The sequence below is a fragment of the Empidonax traillii genome, unplaced genomic scaffold, assembly GCF_003031625.1.
Source record: "Empidonax traillii isolate 1590-97213 ecotype Southwest subspecies unplaced genomic scaffold, ASM303162v1 scaffold162:size863265, whole genome shotgun sequence".
In the NCBI taxonomy this organism is placed as follows: domain Eukaryota; kingdom Metazoa; phylum Chordata; class Aves; order Passeriformes; family Tyrannidae; genus Empidonax; species Empidonax traillii.
In genome coordinates, this window is record NW_020955355.1 from 274,757 (window position 1) to 295,069 (window position 20,313).

The 20,313-nt window shown below is 38.8% G+C and overlaps 2 protein-coding genes across 5 annotated transcripts in view; one reads left to right on the forward strand and one right to left on the reverse strand.

Moving 5' to 3' along the window:
- The window catches only part of USP54 (ubiquitin specific peptidase 54), a 97,233-nt gene extending 82,622 nt beyond the window's left edge, over positions 1 to 14,611 (reverse strand). For 3 of the 4 annotated variants that reach the window (XM_027885131.1, XM_027885125.1, XM_027885133.1), the window contains exon 1: positions 14,522 to 14,611. The gene's annotated coding sequence lies outside the window, so the exon portion shown is untranslated. Of the gene's footprint in view, positions 1 to 14,234; positions 14,452 to 14,521 lie in introns of those variants that run through there. The other variant, XM_027885128.1, reaches the window with a different exon arrangement.
- A 146-nt stretch (positions 14,612 to 14,757) lies between these two features.
- Positions 14,758 to 20,313, forward strand: part of SEC24C (SEC24 homolog C, COPII coat complex component) — a 110,281-nt gene continuing 104,725 nt past the window's right edge. The window contains exons 1-2 of the mRNA XM_027885159.1: positions 14,758 to 14,939; positions 15,365 to 15,424. The gene's annotated coding sequence lies outside the window, so the exon portion shown is untranslated. The remainder of the gene's footprint in view (positions 14,940 to 15,364; positions 15,425 to 20,313) is intronic.

Sequence of the window (20,313 nt, forward strand, 5' to 3'; positions counted from 1 at the left end):
TTTTTGAAGAAACAAAAAAAGTAGCATTCCAGACACACCCAGCTTTGTCTATCACATAACGAAAAGGCTAAAACACCGATTTATCATGACTTAATGAGATACTGACCATCAGCTGAACTACATTAACTGACTAATGCACTTCTAGTCCAATTACCCTGAGAACCAAAACAAGTTAGTAGAAACCACTAGTGAATTAACTACATATACTCAGGGAAATCTCAGGCAGTATACAACAACAAAAAAAATTCACACTGCAACTGCTCAGTCACGAATTAACACCTTACCACATGCTCCTGATAAAACAAAGTAATTTCAAGGACAAACATTCAGGCTTCAACTGGTGGGATTTGGGGCAGGGGCTTGTTTGCTTCTTGCTATAGGCACGCTAAAAGATTAATGTTTTAGAAACTAGTAAAAATGTTTCAAATGGTACTGTTCTTTTTCTTCATCCTAGCAATGTTAAATATTATTAATCACAACTAATCACTAATCAGATAACATTTTACTGGCCAACTTGAAGTGGGTTGGCATTCCGTATATTTTGGAACTGACATTAAATAACAATTATGTTTGATTTTCTTTTACATGAGGTAGATTAATTACTAGTGCTCCAATAACATAATAATTTCAACTCAAGAGTTTAAGAACTCAAGAACTTAATGTGTTTAGGAAAATTATCATAATAAGAGGCATATCACCTTGCAGACTTGATTCGTACTGTTTCTTCATATATGTCATAGCTATGGATAGAAAAAAATCACATTGATGCAGGCTCCTACCATTACCTTTAAACTTGGAAAAGAGTAAAGTAAAAGCTCTCTCCTATCGAGTTCACTGTCTGCTACATGATAAGCATGTATATAGTGCATGTCCACTGTATTCACAACCACCTGGAGTCCAATCCAAACCCATATTTAGTAAATAATTCTTTAACAGAATTTGAACAGTTAGAACAGTCTGTTTTCAGTTTATGTTTAGTTTTAGCTGCAAGCTCAGTTGCATCCTGTCTATATGGTCAGAACCCATAACAAGAAATAATTCCTGCTGATTAATCTGTGTCCAGAGAAAGACTGTTCTATGAAGGTGATCTTCTGAATTAAATCTAATTTCTGTCTCTTGTGTATAGATATACACCTAAGTTACATTAGCAAAATCATCCACTAACTCGTAAGAATTCATTGTAATGTTTCATAATGCTACTTTGCACATCCTCCAAGAACTTCCCCCAAGTAGAACTTAACAGATTTTAGAACTATTTCTGTAAGAAGACAGACAGTTCAAGATCTGGTTCCTCTTCTCACTGAACTGTGGATGTGACAGCACGGGAACAGCCAGAACACCCAAATTTTATTCCGAGTTCTATACTAACATCTTCTGACAAGCCAAGCCTCTGTGCCCATCCGTTCTGGCTACTTCAGATACCATGACAGAGTTAATTCTGTTGAAATCTCTGGACTGAAAGACTCAAAACAAAGTTCTGGTAAAAAAGAAAAGGTGAAAAAAATTGCTCAGAACTGAGTTCACTGAGATTAATTTGGAATTGCAAACAGTAAAAGAAATTCTGCCTGCTTATGTGGCAGAGGCGAGAAAAAAATCCTCAGTCAGAGGAGGCCTCGTTTCTGCACATCAGGCACAAGCAGCAAGGGAGTGGTGCCATATAGAGCAGCTGATCCTGATTGCAACACATGTAAATCTGGGAAACAGCTCTATACAATTTAACAGGGAAGGCTGGAATGGACACTGATGTAATAAATACCCAATGGAAACTAATGATGTAGTGGCCCAGTTCTCATTCCTCTAAAATTTTAAGTGCCATCATCTTTTCCATAGTATCAACCCACCAGTAGTTGATATTTGAATGGATAAGCTAAACATGAAGACATTATTGAAGCAAAATAAATTGTACATATTCCTTTCTTAGGTATCTACCAACAAACCAAGCTCACCAGCCTGCACTCCTTTATATTTACTTCCCCCTTGATAGATCAACAGCTTTGCAACTTAAAAATTGGTTGCAAAAAATTTAATGAGCAAACTCAGTATTAAGGCTCACAAATGTCTGAAACCAAGACACCAGAATCAAGTTCTTTTGAATTTCCCTCTTTATTTTTCTTCTCCTTACTGCAAAGGATCTGAAAGAGCTGATTAAGCAAGTAATGCCATTGGACTTTTTTATAAAAGAGGCAGAAATTGTATAAAGTGCAAATATGCAAGGCATACAAATTCCCCAATTACTTCCATAATAGATAGGGTTGCTTTTTATTAGTACATCTTGCTAATTTACACCATTTTGAACACGCATCCTAATACTCTACCTAGCAATTCTTCCTGATTATCTTTGCTATTAGGTGGAGTTATATTTCTGATTAAAACATAACTAAATATGCAATCAAGTGACATATAAAACCAATATCATTCATAACATGAAGCTTTCAATGTTGACATCCTGGCTGCATCCACAAATCTGAAGGTACCAGTAAACATATTTTCCTGTTACGTCATTCAATGGGAGTTAAAGGTTCATAAGGCTGAAATTTAAACAGACTAAGAAAACAGGACTGATTCCAGCTGTAAAAATGTCTGTAATTCCAGTCTTGGGTTGCTGCCTAAGGCAGCAACAGCCACCCAAGTCACAAATATTCTATCCTTGGAGACATTTCTGTCTGCAAAAGAGAGGCTACTCTAGTTGTGGAAGCAGAACAGACATCATTAAAAAGGAGACAAATCCTACTCTACGTTATCTTAGTCTAAATTCCAAGTAATTTCAGCAGCACCAGTATGCATTTAAAAAATCTCAGTGAAACAGAGGAAAAATTTCCCTAATGACTCTTTTAAAGAATTTCCAAAGCAATTTTGCCTTGAAAGTACATGAAGACGCCAGAATTTCCTCCAGCGTAGGTTTCTTTACAAAAATGTCAAATGGATTTTTGGCAGTGATACAGTTTTCTTAGTCCAACTTTCAATTTTCAAAGCCGTGATTTCAAAGATCTCAATCTGCCAACAGGGCAAGAAGATAAACAAGTTGTGACACTAAGTCCACGTAAGCTTAGAGGAAGGCACTGGATTTGGCATTGCATTTCCCAAGGAATATGCAGATGACAAGCAAACACATGGACATGCTTCATTCTCTGCCCCCAAATTCACAAACCAAGACATTCCAGTGATTGCCTTCGAGGCAGAAGAACATAATTCTCCACTCTCTAAAATCAACTGGATAATTATAGCCTGCAAATAATGTTGAACACTTGAAGGAACTATTAAGTAATTAGACTTTGCATGTGTGTCATTTATTTTGTAAAGCCCAGATGTGAGAAAAAAATTGACATGTACACCTGTTTGATCATTAGCTTTTTTACGAAGTTCCTACCAGTATAAAAAGTTACAAGTGTCTATGTTTCAAAAGCCAGAATTCAAGTGATCAGCTTTGTCTAGACTGATCTGTGTAGTGTTCCATCAGTATTATTATGTTTTTACAAGATCAATAATAAAATCCTCTGCAAAAGAGTGTTGGAAAACTGCAAAGAATGGTTTTCCAGAAGTGCATGAACAATCAATGGATAAATCCTCCCTAGAGTAATAGAAAGACCTACACATCAGCTAGTGTTGCAAACCTACTTTTTGCTCAAGATGCACATTGTGCTTCTTTTTCTATTTCTTCTGAGGAGGTAAACTGCTTATGAGATAAAGAGTTAAGGACAGCACCATTACCAACAGAACTGGTAACCGTGAGCCTTTGTGCTGTCCTGAGCTAGAGCACCTATGGATGACAAGGTAAAAATACTGGCTTTCAATAAAAGGGACTCAGGGTTTATCAACCTCTTCAAGATACAGAATGTTTCCACAACCTTTTTAGAGCAGTCCAGAGTTGGCCTATGCCAGTCCTTGGCAGAGTCAAAATCATCACCACTGCTTTCATTAATGTGGTAATAATATTATCAGTCGATGGAAAATTCCTTTGGTAAGCAGCCAAGGCAACTTCTCCCCACCCTGACAAAGGAAAAATAAACATATTTTAAACCCCAGAAAAATCAGTCAGGTTGATATTCATTAAAAAGGGAGGAATAGAAGACCCTTTGTTTCATTTGACATAATTTTCCTCTGTATTCAGTAGCTGTTTGGGAGTTTGTTTATTTTTTTTTTTTAAGAAGAATGTTGGCAGAATTAAAACTGCATAACCACACACCTAAATAATGGGAATGGGCAGAGGAAGGAAAATTCAAACATTAATTTATGTGCTAAAATTCTATTTATTGCCTTCAGTTATCATGTAAGAGAACACATATCAAATCACTGTTGGTGAAAGTGAGGGGAAAGATGTTTTTTAACTGCTTTGGTTTTTACCACCTGTGGGTAGTCCAAAACAAGCAGCTGGATCTCACTTCAGCATTCACTCTGGAAAGAATTGCCACCACCTACCTTATATCAAAACAATTTTGCAAACTGGAGGGGCAGTGCAGAGCATCACTACACAGCACCAGCAGCTCTGCTGCAGCTCCTGAACCTGGAGCTCTCTTAAAAATACGTGCATGGAAATCAACTGTTTGATCATCCTCCCACACTAAAGGATAACACTGAAATCCAAAGTAGGTATTTAAAACAGAGCTGACCTCAGTTAAGTCTAGGACCAGTTTTATCCAGAAAATATTACTAGTAGATAGAGAAATGAAAGATTTCTTCCTCCCCACAATAACTTGAAGGAGATATTAACCTCTCCATAAAACTATGTGAATTATACTATAGGCATAAATTATGTTTCTATAATTTTTCCTTTCTCATGACATAACTCTGACTCTGAAGACAAAAGGATTTTTTTTATAGTCTGAAAAAAAAATCTTCTAAAGAGACTCTTTTTTAAATCTTCTTACCAAAGAAGCAAAAGTAACCAACAATGCTATTCTTGAAAAATATCTATGCAGTTCAGTCTGCTCAACAGCTGACTGCACTTTAACAAAATTAATTTCTGGCCTCCTTTGTTTATATCAGTAACAAAATAAAAAAGAAAAAAAAAAAAAAAAGAAAAGCCAAACAAGTGTAGTTGAAGCAACTATGTCAGCAACAGGCACATATAAGCCTTAGTGACTTCCTGCTTAAAAGCCCTGCTAAACTCTTCTGGTGGGCCTGAAATTTTGTTTCAGTTTTATTAGGAGAAAGAATGTGCTGGTTCCCTTGCTCTAATTCTTCTTGCCTGCATTATATCTATGCTACTTCCTACCACCATCTAGAATTTGTTCTGAATATTATATAATATGGGTCAGAATCCTCTACTGCTTGTACAAAAAATAATCTTTGCTTAATCAAGTTCCTCCATAATTTATTAAAATTTAGAACATAGAATTTCATAGTTAGGTTAAGTCCTTTTAGGCAAATGGCTTCATCTATACTAAATCTTCACAGAAATATTCCTCAAAGCAGGAGTTAAAATCTGTCCACAGCCTCAGCATCTTATCACAACAGCCGGACAGCAATTTGTCTGCACTCTTCTTCCTGAGCTGGTGCCTCCAATTCTCCAGTCCCATGTGATGCCATTCTTACTGGAGGGATTTACTGAGCACTCCAAATGAACAGCTCATGAAATTAAGAAAAAAGAACACTGAAAATGAGAGTGTTTGACAAGTTAAATCAGAACCACAGAATAACTGAGGCTAGAAAGGATCCAGAGGAGACCTCTAGTCTAACCTCACACTGAAAGCATGACTAAGAGGTCAGATCAGGTTGCTCTGGACTTTCTCCAGTCAGGACTTAAAATCCTCCACAGACGGAGACTGTACAGACTCTCATGCAAATGTATGACTGTCCTAATGGAGGGGGGGGAAAAATAAATCTTCCTTACCACCAGTTGGAACCTTTCTTATTTTAATTTTTGTCCATAAATTCATAACATACTTCACATGTTTCCTGAGGAACTTGTGCAGTGATTTGCACAATCCAAATAAGAACATTATTTGAGTGGACAAGTGAAGACATTTTTATGTCCTATATTAAGCAGAGACATATTGGCACTCCCACATCAGCTCAATAGGTTGGCATCACACAGTAGGAGTGAACTTCTAGCATGCAGAAATCAAGGAATTGCCACTGAAAATTCTCAGAGTTCACCTCAAGAACAGCACTTCCATTGTTTTATTATCGAAATTTGAGTGCTATTAATACTCAAGGTCATTCACATTTGCAGCCAAGATGAATATCATAATTTAGTCACATCTTTAGATAACAATATGGGCCCCGGCATTTGGCACATATGTCATCACTCAAATTAATTCCTGACAAGCAGGGATAAGAAAGGACAGGAAATAAAGGAACAACCTGGAATACTGTTGCACATTTTTTCACGATACCATCAACATCAAGTGGGACATCAGAGACATGAGGAAAGCACTGCAGCTAACACCCATTTTCAGACCTACCAGAGACAGTTAAATATGAAGTAAAGCAATACTAATACAAATTAATATTTAATGTTTTCTGCTGTAAAAATCCACATTAAAAAACTCCAAACATTTTTAAAGAGTTTAGGATTAATTAGAAATCTTATTTTAGGCTTTGGATTCTTGTTCAAACAACTTCGAGTAATTTTTATTTATTATGCATAGAAAAGATAAAATATCTCAAAGGTTAAAATTTATTGACAAATGGTACATGAACCCTAAGTCCTGGAAAACAGTGCATACACTCCTTATCAGAGGAAAAAGGCAAAACAAATTTGTAATTGAGACTTGACATACTATTTTTCAGAGCAGAACTAAGCAATTCAGTTGGGCGTGACAATGCAACAGTCATACATTTTCCATGTAGGGCATGACAATGCAACAGTCATACATTTTCCATGTTTTCTCTCCCAAAACCTACCAAACCCTCAAGTATTCATTTGCAGAATAATCCTGAAAAATAAGATCTTCCTAGCACTGCTGCTTTTGTATAGAACTGTTCCTGGAGCTATGCAGTCAGGAAAAGCAACTTCAATTTGAAAATGTCTGTCTGTATCCCTGAGCCCGAGAAGGTCTCTGTTCTAGTGGAGGTGACAAGACTCCATCTTCTGCCTGTGAATGCTGCCAGTTCCTACCAGAGCCAGAATCAAATAAGTGGAATTGCCCACGTCCCTCTCTAGCCTGCAGCTGCAGTATCAGACAAACAAGCAGAGGAGAACACATCACACACAAAAAGCGAAGAGAGGAAAACACAATGGGTAAGTGGTAAGTAACTTAATTTACATGATAATCCTATAGCCAAATATGACTGCTACACTTACTAACAATAAGTGGACTGATTGAAGAAATACATAACTAAATTAATTAAACTACCTTTCCATCTCTCTCAGAAAAGAGCCTTTTAAGAAAACACATTTGCACAGCAGAAGGTCTGTCTTCTTAAATAGTGACTATTTCTGTTAACAAAACTACAGTCTTGAACTCAGCTAGTTTTTGTTAACAGGAAAGATATAGTCTCCCCTTCTTCATCCTTTCCTGAAGCAATGCATTTTAAGAGAAATGCCAAAAATGAAGTTTTAAAAAAGCTTCCCTGAAAAATTTGTGTAAGTTGTCTGTCTTTGAGAATTTAAACAAATTAGGAGCATCATAAAAACAGCACTTCCAATGAAATCTGTTGTCATCCAGCAACACTGCCAAGCTCACACCATAGCATTTTTCCTGGTTTACTTTGAGAAAAATAAATCAATCTGTATTTAAAATCTTTCAAGCATCCATAATCAGAGGATCCTAAAGTTTTTGTTGGCAATGCCTTTTTTAACATACTTCAAAAGTATTTACCTAAACTCCTCAGATATCATTACAAGGACTGCACAGATTGTTGCGCATAACAATGTCCATAATAGACATCAGAGAGAGTGCTGCAGTTTACAATCACAAGGTTTATGAAGTTTGCTTTCTATTTATTAGTGTGCCTCAGATGCAGTATAATGGAAAAGTTTTAAGGAACAGGCAGAGTATAATCATCACTTTTTTTTCCCTCCTTTTCCCCCCCCATGACCTATTTTCTTGAATAACATGCAGACCTAGTGAGGACATTAACCTGTTTCCATGTCACAGTAACAGCTCATGTACCGATGTGCTGAGATGCATTAGCTGTTGCTTATTGATCCATTTATAAGTTCATTCTACTGGGAATACAAGCTGGAGGATTAGAAAGTCTTTTGCTATCCTCTGCTTTGTGACACATTTTACTGATTAACTATTTCCCAGAATACATTTATTTTCATGTTTTGTGGAAATACAGAAGATTCCTCCTCTTCAAACAGTCTCCCATGTCTGAATCACTCTTACATATTTTTAGTCCATTCATCAGTTACAAAATTCAAAATGTAATAAATCACACCGTGTTTAAAAAATGGAACCATAAGAACTACATGCATCAAACATTATCTACTACAAATACTGATTTACATTTACCAAGTATTAGAAATAAACAAGCTAGCTGTTCTAAGGGTGTATAATAACAAAACGAGTTTCATGCAGATAAGAAAGAAAAAAAAAAAAGAAAAAAGGCTAATTTGCCCTCAATTCCCTGCAGGCTTCTCACATGAGAACTGTTCCCCACACACACACAGCATACAGTGTGTATTTCTGCATCAATTTTGTTGAGCCAAACTGTATAATGAAAAGAGGGTTCTAGTCAAGACACTAATATGTGATCATTCTTTATTACAGTTCATCCTACCTACTTCTACCTTTGAACCAGCAATTACTTACTGCTTATTTGCAACATGCATATCCAAACACCCACTTTTGTGCCAGTGTTCATACCATTTAGTAAGCCTGATTACATTCTAAAAATAATTATCTACAATAAACTCACATTCACTGGTTCTATTCAAACAGGATGGGAAAGCAGCTGAGGTTTAACTGTCTGAATTTTCAGTGCTGTGAAAGACAAAAGGGGAAAGTAATTCCAAAAGCCAGGCTTCTAGCCTTCAAATTCAAGGGCTGCGTGCTTGATCAAATGCACACATCAAATCAATTATGATAGAATGTAACAAGCCAGAGCCTATTGCAAAATAATTAAAAGATTACCAGGGTTCATGTCCTTTCACACTCTTATAGACAACCACAATTCGGTGAAGTCTTATCTGCATTAAAAAAAAAACAACACACACCAAACAAGCAAACAAAACCAACCAACCAACCAAACAAACAAACAAAAAAGACACACCATAAAATGGCATAGTTTCAGGCTTGCAAAGATAGAAGCATTCACAGTTTCTGTCTACGAGGTTTAAAAACCTGATTTCTCCAATTCTCAAAAACCCTCAAGGATTCAGACATTTTGTTTTCAATGACAGAATCCCTGAAGATGAGTGCAATGCCATCAAAGGAGAGGGGGAAAAACTGACAAAACAGATATGGATCACATCCCGTATACCAGAAATGCTACGCAAAAAAGGAAATTATTGCTCCAAGAGAGACGCTCTAACTGAAAAAAGGGGACAAAACAAATAGGATCAAGGATACATCAAACAGCATAATCATATACCTTGTTTCATTACTAACTAGGCAGCAAATTATTTTTATTGCTCACAGAAGCATCTGATCAAAATGAGTATCCTTCCAACACCTTTTGAATCTGTTGGTCAGGCAGAGGAAGAAGACCTAATTTTCTCTCATAGTGAGGGGAAAGTAGGAAAATTCACCTCTTTATATTAGATTTGGCAGCAAGTCAATCAGTACAGACACAGCAGTGTCTGTTGTTACAGAGTAGAATGAGATTAAGGATTGGAGAAGAAGGGATAAGGAGATAAAAAGACAATCCAAATACATACAAATGTTAATTTTATTATTTCTGTAGCTCACAGAAACTATGACTTGCAGACAGTAACTTCTTTTAATAGCCTTACAAACCGAGATTCACTTGGCAAAGCATTTACACTTGTTGACCTCATCCTGTTCAGTAGGTTGCCTAGGAACATCTTACCTCAGAATGAATGGGAAAATAGATCAGGAGCTCCTATACGCACCATTTCAAATACTTTTTGAATCTATTTTATGAAATCCATGCAAATGATTTTCCATTATGCTTTTTTACAGCATTAAAAGATACTCAATGAAGAACAAAGTAGACATGTAATAATGATAATATATTCTGAAAAGCCTTTCATAGATAAATACAAACCTGGATACAATATGCAGAAGTGTTGGTGGGATGACTCAGCTCCTAATGATATTTAAGTTCATTTTCTTAGCATCAGCCTGATGTTTATTAATAACTCTCAGTATGCTGCTTAGATTCATTTTCCTGTTAATGGTAGCAAAAGGTTCTTTGTTAATGGTTTTATGATAATGCTGGGGTTTGCCATATGGTTGGATTTGTATGAGGGTTTCTCATGGAAAGCCAGAGAGTGTAAGAAATTGTTGCTATATTTAACTGCAGTGTCCTCACACGCACAACAGACAACTGGAATGGACACTGTTCTAATATTTACAAGTGCAAAATGATGCTCAATATTTACTGCATGTTCTGTTTAAGAGGACTACAGGGACTTTAAACAAGAGAACATATGGATAGATCAGAGGATTCGTAATGCAATAGTGAGCTTTTCACCTCTAGGTCATAGGTTCAAATCTAAACTGGTCAGTAATGAAGGCAAGCTATTATCATCTGACAACTCTGGCCTTTGCAAATTGATTTGTCAGGTTCAGTCCAGTTCCCATAAAACTCAAAATTCAGCATTACAATTTGCATTTCTGAGAACAACTTCACCCCAGGAATGTAACAAAAAACTGAACAAGCAGAAGTAATCTCTTCCTCCTCAGGCACCATCTCCAGACCAGGGTCTCAGGAGAGTACCAGAGGAACAGTGAAAGTTACACCACTAGTAGCACAACACATTATTCTGTGGATAAAGGTTATTTCTGACTCTCAGATACCCAATAATAATTTCCTCTGTACCAGAACAAAGCTTTCAGGAGTTATATTAATAAAGAAAGAAGACAAGAAAGAAGAGACACCAATACAAAGGTTTTAAAGCCGAAATTTCACAGTGCTGCTTAAAAATCTCTCGGGAGATCTTGTTCAAAGATGCTTTTCTTAAGGCTGAAGGTTTTGAAAAAAATGGCCATAGTACTCATAAAAGAAATATTAAATTTGTTTCTAAAATTTCCATTTGTAGCCAAAATGTTTAAAAAACATTTGTAGCAGCAAGAATTGTATTTCCTGCAGATAGGTTTAATTCTGAAACAGATTTATTTATAAATTATTATGAATGATTTTAGAGAACTCATATTTTTTACAGTATTTCTTCAAAATTATTAGACAGAAAAAGTACGCATTATGCCATACTGGTATGTAATTTTCTACATGCCTTCATAATTTGAACATAAAAGCTGAAAACCATGTCTAGCCCTTTTCCTTGCTTCTTAATAGTTTGGGAGCAATCACATTAAGTACTCAACAGGTACCACAGTTCTCCATTTTACTAAATCATAACTACTACAGGAGTGAATAAAGACACCAAGTTTTAACACAGGACCTTTCAGATCACCTTTACTTTACAAACTTAGGGCACTAGACAACAGAATCTACTGAAGAGTTTTACATGAAATGAACACGAAAAGTTACTTCTAACATTTCAGGCTACAACAAAATACATACAGCTCACAAATCTTGGGAAGCACCAAAAAATAAGCAAAAGCCTCCTACCTTCCTTGCAGCTTCCTTGCTTTTTACCAAGGTGCTGATAAAGGAAGGAAAACTTCAGTATGTTTTCCAATAACTACAGAAATAGAACACTTACTGTAACTTTAGGGAAGGCAAACCAGGTTAACTTCCCAACTGAATGACTGCAGATAAGTTCTGCAAGCTGAGTGATTGTGCTGGCATGTTGTCTGTTGCTGTAAAATCAGAGTAACATGGCCAAGTCATCCCCTGGGTTGGCCAAAGGCAGACCCGTGTCCCATAGACAGTGGCCAGTGAGATGCACTCAAACCCAGCTTTCCCAGGTCACAGAAGAGGAAACGCCATGCATCAAGTGATAGAAGAGAAAAAGAAAAAGGAATAAACTGGGCACTAAACTTGCATGTCAAGAGACACAACAAGAGACCCACTACGTTGCGTCACTTGTCTTAGAAAGTGTCCAGACTAAGAGATGGTTCCTCTGAGCAGTCTCACAGAGAGTGCAAGCCAAGGGAAAGGGGCTGCCAACAGATGAAGGCAGAATCTGAAGGACTGGGGATTGCCTATTGCTTGACTTGCAGTTAACAGGACCAGTAGAGAGACTTGTGCAAGTCAATCAAAATTCTTTGACAGTCAGTAATAAGGTTTCTTGCTGCTCCTCTCTGCCATCAAGCACTGCATATCTGTGACAGGGAATGACCTGCAGTGACAGAAATACAGGATAACTTTGGAATTGTGATTGCAGCCACTACTGACAAAAAATAAATTAAAAAGCAAAGTTTAGACAGAGAAAAGAAGCAAAGTGTTTCAGAGAACAAATGAAACTGTTTGATTAAATGTGGGTGGAACATATGTTAGGAAACTGAAGGATGTGCAAGGTACTTAGATTTCAAAAGGCTGCAGGAGAAAAAATGATAGGCTAGTAAGTTATACAGGCATGTTTATTATAAGACACTGGTTCTGCAGTGAGGTAAGCAGATTTAAAAAAAAATAGCTATGACTTTTTATTATTCTTTCATCCTCTTATCTCAGTTTCCTTTTTATATCATCTGCCGCATTTTGTGCAGTTGCACCAAAAATTGTTCTGGCCAAGCACAAGTGTTCTTTAAATGGGTACGTTTATAGAGCGCTCCAACATTGAGCCTCTCAAGGTAACAAACTTTCTGAAGCTCCACAAACTGGGAAATAAACATACTTTCTCTTCTATGTACTCTCCATGAAAACTCTCCTATAAGAAGGCTTAATGCCTAATAACATCTCTGAGACTGGATAGAGAAGGATTTAAATTCCCATTATCCTTTTTAACTAAGTTGTGACTACATTCTAAAAATAGACTGTTAACCCAGAAATGAAAGAACTCACATATTTTTTACCTGCTATGCCTGAAAGAAATTAAATGCCTTTACAGCTATTACTAGCATGGAAAAAAAAAAAAAAGAAAAACAACAAAAAAACCACCACAATTTCTAAATTCTCTGGGCTAGCTGTAAGTAAGTTTGTCTGCACTGGACAAATTAAGCACACCCTTACTTCTCCTCCCACCCCAAGAACATTGTGGCAAAAGGCTCCCAAAGTGACATCACCTGGGTAAGGGGAAAACAAACATGCAAAAAATTAAAGCTCCTATTTAATTCAGTGTGATTGATATGCAGCATGCTTGATTAGTCTTGATTAGGTGGTGAAATACAACTTAAAGAGTATCCTATCTAGTTGAATTGTCATTCCTTCTACCACTTCCTGTATGAGAACAGATTTCAGCAGGCTGATTTAAGTATTTTTTAGCCCCTAATACTTTTTTTGGTAATTATTTTTAAAAGCTGTCATATTCAAGTTACGTGTTGCCTCACCAGTTGAGTTCTCAGCACAGCAGTACTTTCTTTCCCTCTGGAAACAAACATAAGGCTATTTATGTAGCTATTGTTTTCCAAAATTGCTATTCAATGTCAAGTATGTTGAAGCACAATACCTTTCACTGGTAGCTTTTTTTTTCAAATCTGAAGAGTAGCAGTGGCTTAGAGAGGTTTATTCTCGGTACATACGTCTTTCTTTCAAACTGCGTGAGAAATACACAACTACTTTCCCTCCCGTGTCACATGCATATTTTTTCCATGATTAAAACACTCAGAATTCGTTCTGAAATCTGAAAAGCTCTTCAAATTCTTTTCACACACACAATCAGCCACAACATTACCCACAAGTTCACGTAGCTGGAAGACTAGAAAGCCATTATGCCTGCAACTTTTCGAAAGGAGAAGGTGTATATTGTCATGCTTTCTATTTATGGCTGTAATCCCCACGACTGTCCACTCATAATCCTTCTACTGAACGAATGGTTTCAAGCGAAATCAGATCCAGGAGAAGCAAACAGCCTCTGCTTTCTTTTAAGGGAGAGAAAAGAAAAAAGCACATGGTTTTGCCTACCTTAGACCGGCATAGTGAGTTAAATACTGAGCAGCTTCTTCGAACCGACAGCTCCTATGCAAGTTTAACTTTTGACGGCAACTGATCACGCCTGAGTTATTAACCAAGATAACGCAACGCCCCTGAGATTTAATTTCAAGAATCCCTGCCGATAAAAGACCTCCTTAGCCTCCAGTACGCTCTTTCTCTCGTACCTGCCACTCCTTCCCTCTTCTCTAGCTGACCAGCCGCGGACGTTCAGGGCAGGGGTCCCCGGGCCCGCGGTCCCCCCGGGGTCGGGCCCGGCCCGGCCGAGCCCCGCACGGACCCGCCGCGGTGCGGGAGCTGCGCCGCGGCACAGGGCGGGGGTCGCCACCGGCGGGGCTCGGGGCACAGGGCACACGGCGCCGGCGAGCGGCTGGGTGTGGCTGTGGTTCCTCCCGCGGGCGGGGCGCGGGAGGAGGGGAATGCCGAGCGTTCCCGGGAGTGGGTCAATCCCTACCTGTCCCCGCGCGCGCTCCCGCCGGGCGCGCTCATCGCCCGCTGCCATAGCTACGGGCAGCCGCGCCGCGCGCCTCTCGCGAGAGCCGCCATCTTCCCGCGAGAGGCGCGGGCCGCGCCCGCGGGCGCCTCCTGTGGCCAAAGGGCTGAGGGAGCCCCGGACAGCGCCGGGTGGGGGCGCCGGGACCGCCGCGGCGAACGGCGGTGCGGGCTGGGGAGGGAAAGGGGCGGCCTTGCGGGGCCGTATCATTGCTAACAACTGCACAGCGCGGGTAGCTGTAGCTGAGAAATGCGGCTGGAGCCAGGGGAAGCTTTCGGACACGTTCATGTCTAGCATAAGTTTGCTCGGAGTTGATGTGAGCTGGGTTCGCTCACAGGTTAGAGCCCAAACATTGTGTGTTCAGCACCACGCACTTAAGGTGTGAATTAGACCATCTCAAGGGCTGGGAAAATTGGAGTAAGGTCTTCTGGAAATTTGTATTTTGATTTTCTGAATCCTAGGTAACGTGTAAAATCAATATTATGCTCACATTCCCTGAACTGCATCAGCTTGAGCATTGCAGTCTGTCGCCAGTGCAGACTGCTGGTAATACTAACTCTGCTGTAATAGTATTCTTGGTGGTATCCAAGAAAAACATTTCAAGCCCACTGAAATAAATAGGTCCTTTCCTCTGAATTCGGGATCATGCATAGACAGAGAGCCTGAGGATGACTTCAGGAACCACCATCTCCATGAGGAGTTGATACCTCAGTGCTACCTGGGTAAAACTATCAACTATTACTGAGATTGAAACATGAAGGCATGAGGGCTAATACGTTTTCTTTTTTGCCCTTGTATTTTCAGTGTTCCCAACATCTGAGAGAGAGCTTTTGTAACAATAGTAAGAGAAGTGCCACCACCTCGGTAAGCGTACAGAAAGTACTTTTTATTCAGTTGTTGAGTCCAGTTTTACATAAGAGAAGTGAGTTGATGCATAACGTTCTGTATATAAAAGATGTATTCTGTATGCCAAAATTACCAGCTTCTGACAATTCAGGTATCCTGTCAGTGGTGTACCAGATGCATAGAGTGTGCCTGGGGGACTGGGACTGTCCTTTGTGCTGCCTTTGAGCAAACTCTCAAAGCATTCTCTTTGTATATACCCATGTCTGCAATACTGTTTGTGCTGCTGCTGTTAATATGGCACTTCTAACACCGCTAAAATAATACAAATAAAAGTGTATGCATTTGGAAGAATACTTGTTTACTTGTTGTGATTTCCCATCCCATTTCAGTCTTCTGCTTCGGGAATCAAGCCAACCATACTGGAGGAGAGAGCAAATGAGGAAGGCCTCAAGCCTCTCTTAGGGACCAAAGATAATTAAGAGAAACATTTAGAGATAGTATATATAATGAAGCCCTGAATACATGCTAGCTTCAGGCCTATGACAGTATGGCTGTTTTCATAATAGAATATGGAAGTAATTACACATCTGAGCTGGGCACTGTGGAGTTTGACTGAAGCACTTTTCAGTGTAATTGAATTTGTATAGCATCCGTGAGCAGGGGAGGTCCTGTGCCACAAGGCCCATAGGGTGTCCTTAGGCTGGCCAGCAGAAAGTTTCTCATTTGTTTGTCCCTCCTTCCAGGGACCACTTTGTTTTCCCTGCAGTGAACTATGTATAATGAGGTTGTTGCTTAAAGCAGGAACTTCTCCCAGTCAGAATGGGAAGTCTGCAGAGTCCTTATTTACCCTTTTGTGTAGAGGGATGTTTTGGAGCACAAATGCTGCATTGCTTAGTGGCTGGCCTTTTCCACTGTGCTTTGTGTCCTCCTTGTATGGTTTTTAACCTCCCTAGTTATGAATGCAGGGACTTGGAGGAAAACAATGGTGCTACCCTTGGCTCATGTCTGAGCCTGGGAGGAGTTGAGACCCTTGTCAGCCTTCTGTTGTACGGTTGTGCCGTCCCTATCTGAATTTCCAGAAAAATATTGTTCCCAGTAAGCCTTGTTACAATAACCAAGAAGAATATCTATTTTGCTTTGGCCCCTGAAGAAGAACTTATAACCATAAATTAATCTCACATTTATTTGTTCATGGTGGATTTTTTGAAAGTCAAATGTTCATTACCACTCCGGCTAGAGCTATAGCTATTACTTTGTCTAATTTTTTTTAAAGGGTAGTGGTCCTTGTCTGCAAATTTATTTCCCTGAAAATACATCAGATAAAATTTTCCTTAAATGAAAAACAGACAATTAAAATGCTTTGCACAAAACATTTTGTGTTTCTTATATTGTTAATCAAAAGATCAAAACAAACAAAGGAGCCTGCAGATTTTCTTAAAAAACAGTTTGAAAATATACCTTAAAAGTTTTGATATAAATAATGCTTCTAAAATGTATAATTGAAAATCAAAGGAAGAGTTTCTATTTGAGAATTTGTTTATGAAACCGACTGAAATTTAGGTTGCATTTTAAGATGACTGCTTCAGAGTGGTTTATGTAGTTCTCTTCCCATTACTGCGTGTGTTAATTAACATAGTATATATCTGATCAAGTACTTGCACTCATTAAAGCTTCCTGTAAGCTGTACTGCAGATGATCATCAGAGAGAAGATGACACTTACTGGGTGTTAAATATGTAGAGAGCAAGAGGTGCAGAATAAAAGCACTGCTAATTAATTACATTAACTGAAGAGACTTTTACTAGTAGATATATGATTATAATTAATAAAATTAATAGTGTTTCAAATCCCACATACTCATCAGTTCACAAAAGCTGTAGGGTTCCCCAAAATGTGTGCAACCTTGCTTCTGTGTCCGTCTGCAAATTCTTCTTGGTTATCTGTAGCCCTGGTCAGGCACATGCACAAGATAGAATAGGCAACTTGTCTAAACCAGTTTGTAACCTGCAGTTGGGTCATAGATGAGATTGCATATAAATGGATTAATGTGCTGTGAGCCAGCAGGATGGCTTGGAAACTTTTCTAATATTCAATCAAGAGAGACTAATGTATGTCTCTGATGGGCAGCATAGACTCTTTAAGTTGCAAGAGCAGTGTTAACAGCAGCTTGTTGTGCCAAAGGACAGTCCTTTGAAAGTGGCATGTTTTCCAGATGATCACAGCTGTGGCAGTCTTCTTCAGAAGAGAACATATATTTTGCTGAGCAGTTAGTCAGGGAAAAACCCTCAGTGCAATGAACGTTCAAGCCCTGTGCCACAAGTCTGCGCTTCCTGGCGAAGTGCAAACCTCTGCTCTATAAGAGAGAGATCATTTTCAAGCTCTTGGCTGTCTGGTGCCTGCCATCTTGTGTAAAAGAAATAATGCATTTTATGTATTTCACAGTATGATTTTATAAAAAAAAAAAAGTCAAAAAGACAAAGCCCATATTATCCTAACAGCCTGAAACTATTCCAGATTTTATTTCTGAGAGACTAGGTCTGACGACAAAGCCATCTCTTCTAAATGATCTATCAATAACAACATAAAATGTAATTCTCTGGTGTTATTTGTATGAATTATTCTGTCGTCATCACTAATGGCAAGGTGGCCGCATGAGAGAGGCAGTTATGAGATGCAACCCCTTGATTAGGGAATCCATTGCAGTGAAATGGAAGATTCTCTGCACAACACAGAGAAGCATACTAGCTGTGCTACTACCTGCCAGATATTTATACCATCAGCTGTAACTTCAGGCCAGTTTTAAAAACATACAAGTCCCTATTTATGGGTAGTATTGCTGAGATTTTGTTAAGAACCTTTCTTTTACTTTAAAATGTGGATACTGTTTTTTAATGCATTTTCAGCCTGGCTTGGATTCTTTGTCATACAAGTCTTCATGAGAGACACATTTCAAAGCTTGGAAACTGTAAAATGATATTCCTAAGAATGACACTGTAAATAAGTAAAAATGTGAGAACTTTTTGTTCTGAATGAAATATCTGAATGCCACAAAATCCTATCTAATCTGTTTTTCCTGGGTCAGCCCCTCTCTGTTAAATGGATTTTTAGCTGCTGTTCAATGGAGTATAAGCTTAATATCCACTATATCCTCTATGAGGGAATTGTAGCCTGCCTTTTCAAGAGCATGGGCTCAACAATTTGTGCTTTTTTATCTCTAACTGTGTTGATCCTGCTTAAAAGCAAATGACTTACTTTCCATTCTGTAGCTTCTACTATGTGGGGGAAAATCCACTGTAATTAAATCTTATAAAATCCTCTAATTCCCAATATAAACATTTCTCTGACACTGGCAATTCCCCTGAGTCTACCTCGTAGCCCAAGGAAAACAAAGAGCAGAAGTGGTTTCTTACTTCCTCTTAAATATTTGATCATTTTGGACAAACTTCTGCCCTGATTACAGTAGCTTCAAGCCTTACTCAAATTAATTATTTTTGAGACAGAATTTAGATTACTGATTTTTTCTCACTTGAATAATGGCTAAACTAGCATGTAATTTAAGCTGTGTAAACAACAAGACAATAGTTGTTTGAATTGTTCTATAACATGTGGCATTGTATTTCTCATTTTGTGCTAGAAACAAAAGCACATAAATCCTGTTTGACAGAATTTGAGATTGAAAGTGTACTGGCAAAAGAAGAGCTATATGCCTCATGAAGCAAATTTCCCAAAACTGAAGCATCCTTTTAGCTTACAAGCATGAATTATAACAATATTACTAATACTTGCAGTGATACAATACTAATTTTCCAAGGACATTGCAGCTTTTTGTGCCCATTTAGGGCTTGGAATAGTGAAGTGTGTAGACAAAAACTCTTGTCCAACAGTACGTTATGAACCAGAATGAGCTCTGGGTACCCAGTCCTTTATGTACTTGCAGGATGTTGCTGCCTTTCTTGTACATTAGAGCTTTGAAACAACACCACCAGAGAGCACTGTGCTATTTGTGTAGTATTCCTTCCCTTTCCCTGCATATTTAAGGGCCTATTTTATTGTGGTTTTTTTTTTTTCTGTGATAAAATAAAACTCAAATGGGTGTTGTGATTCTATTGGAATTCCCAAACATTTTGCTGTTATTGTCCCGTGTGCACCAATGGCCCTTAGTTGCCCTGACCAGCCTCATCCGGGACCTTCGCCCCAGTTATGGTTGAGAAAGCCATTTAAGCTCAGACCTGGGCCTGGGGTCCTTGTCTAAGCAATGTGGTAGGAGGGGTGCTGACTAGCTAGCACTCTTGTCTCCTGGGTGGACCTGAGACCTGCGTGGGAACTAGCTTGTCTCCTAGATGGGTCCAGCCCAAGCTGTGATTCATAGAATCATAGAATTGTTAAGGTTGGAAAAATCCTCTATCATCATCAAGTCCAACTGTCAACCCAGCACCATCACCATGTTCACCATTAAACTGTGTCCTCAAGAGCCATATCCACATACTCTGTAATCGTTTCCAGGGATGGTGACTCCACCACTTCCCTGGGCAGCCTGTTTCAATGCTTGACAACACTTACAGTGAAGAAGTTTTTCCTAATATCTAATCTAAACCTCTTTGGCGCTTGTTACCTCTTGTCCTGTCACTTGTTACCTGGGAGAAGAGACTGACCCCCACCTCTCTAAAACCTCCTTTCAGGTAGCTGTAGACAGTTTTCTTTTCTCCAGGCTAAACACACCCAGCTCCCTCAGCCATTCCTCATAAGACTTTTGCTCCAGACGCTTCACCAGTTTCGCTGCCCTTCTCTGGACACCCTCCAGCACCTCAGTGTCTTTCTTGTACTGAAGGGCCCAAAACTTAACACGGGATTTGAGGTGAGACCTCATCAGTGCCACGTACAGGGGGATGGTCACTTCCCTGGTCCTGC